A 2,500-nucleotide genomic window follows, 5' to 3' on the forward strand; every position below is an offset into this window, starting at 1 on the left:
AGGTTGCTTCTGGAAGGCCAACAGTCGCCCATGCATACCAGCCTCCCCTCTCCACAACACTGATGTTATCCAAGGGAAAGGCAAATGCCGATACAACTTCGCACCAGTAATGTCGCATCTCATTTCTAAAGCTGAGTTAAATGGAGGAACGTGAAATAAAGTGTTTTGCTCATGAACACAACACGATCTAACCACTGAACCATGCGCCTTCACTAATATGTATATATATATATATATATATATATATATATATATATATATATATATATATATATATATATATATATATATGTATTGGCGCGATGACGGTAGATTTTGAAAATTTAGAGTATATATTCCCAATGCAGCGATGCTGTTGCCTCGTGGAATATATATTCCTCCTGGCTTCTTTGCCGATGAGACGGGCCAGTGGTAAATTGACTTGATTAAATTAAATTTAATTTAATTAGGCTGGTTTGCCAAAAAGTACGTCGAAACTATGTATAGTCCAAAGATGGTAAGGGTAAATGTTTTTAATTTTCCTTTGATTTCTGAATTACTACTATTTAGCGGTTTGACTTTGGCTGCTCGTTTTAGTGAGTTGAATGGTCTATTAAGGCCATTCCTTAATATTATTGTTGAATGTACATTATATAGACCGCTGGTGGCGAAAAAATTTCTATTGAATTTTTGCTACCCTGATATTGATTAATTAATATATATATATATTATAAAATGAGATAGGGGTTGAAAATTCAACCCACCATGGGATAACATATATCCAATATACTGCTAGAGAGGTACCCAACAAGACTAATACATAAATGTTAAAAATTGCCATGCAATTAATTCATCTACTGTATTATGTGGGCAAAGGTAAAAATATTACCGTAAATTAATACTACAAAATTAGAAAATGGAGAAACATACTTAAATCAATCAAACATCAACCATCAGATGATACCCAATCAATACTTTATTACACCATTACATAACAGCAAAGGCATTATACAAAATATATTGTAAATATAATTAGACAAGGAAATAGAAATATAAAATATAAAATATAATATATAATTATATCATATCTGACAGCTGTTTCGGCCGTAAGGGCAAGTATGCCTCATTTAACCTATAAGCCATATAAGGCAGGTATAAATGAGATATTAACAAGGATGCCCCACGGCCTCTTCAGAGAATTTAATTTATTATAAGTGTGAAACAGACTTATAGATATGTAGATATCCGATTGATGTACTTGGTACAGACATGGTTGTATTTATTATTATTATTATTATTATTATTATTATTATTATTATTATTATTATTATTATTATTATTATTATTAATAGTAATTTTTATTGACTTTTATAGGTTTATAATTTTATGAACTGAACTGTGTGTTTTTTTATTATCTTTTTGTTATGTATATGTCTTATTTAAATTTAAATGTGAGTGTGCATATTTTCCTGTAGGTTAATTTTGGAACTAGTAGCCCAATATGTAGAATAACTGTGGTTGTTAATATATATTGATATATTTTGTTTTGTTTATTTTGTATTATTGTATTAATGAGTATATATATATGTGTAGTATTATGAGTGTCTATGCACACGTTTTTATATTTTATATTTTTATATTTATATGTATAAAAAAAATTTGTTCACACTTATAATAAATTAAATTCTCTGAAGAGGCCGTGGGGCATCATATTCATCTTCTATCTTTTGCTTGTTTCAGTCATTTGATAACGGCCATGGTTAGGTCCAAAAAATTGACCCTAGGACTTTTTTTAGGCCTAAACACACCAACAGCGGTTGTCAAGCAATGGTGGGTATAAAGACATACACAAACACACACACATAGATACACATATATACGATGGACTTCTTTCAGTTTCCGTCTACTAAATTCACTCACAAGACTTTGGTCGGCCCAACGCTATAGTAGAAGACACTTGCCCAAGGTGCCACGCAGTGGGGTTTAATTCGGAACCATGTGGTTGGGAAGGAAGTAACTTACCACACGGCTCTGTTTAAAATTACCCTGATATTTATTTTACGCGGCAATTTTTTCCCACTCATAATGAAAAGTATGAAGGTGTATGAGAGTGAGCAGAATGTGTTTGAGTACAATCGTATTTGAGTTTATAATTAGAAGAGATTTAGTAGAAGTCGTAATATGAAGAGAAGCAAATTAACACGTATACTTCAACACCTGTTTTCAAAAACAAATTTTATGAATAGTGCTGTTAGTATGTTGTACAAATATCCGTGTTCCCTTCGTTTGAGAGACCATTTTTAATTACAACAGGACAAAGCGTGGAAGACACAGCCTGAGATAAAAATACCGAGCGAATAATAGAATACTACGAATCGAAGTTGAAAATTGGAAATAAAAGTAAGGAATTCTTAAGGATACTGAAGGGCGATGTCACTTGGTTGATAAACAACATGGTTTGAAGCAGATGCCATTTAAAATCACTTATCAAATTCAACTTCATACGTTCCGGTAATGGCGG

Source organism: Octopus sinensis, linkage group LG8 (assembly GCF_006345805.1).
Source record: "Octopus sinensis linkage group LG8, ASM634580v1, whole genome shotgun sequence".
Lineage (NCBI taxonomy): Eukaryota > Metazoa > Mollusca > Cephalopoda > Octopoda > Octopodidae > Octopus > Octopus sinensis.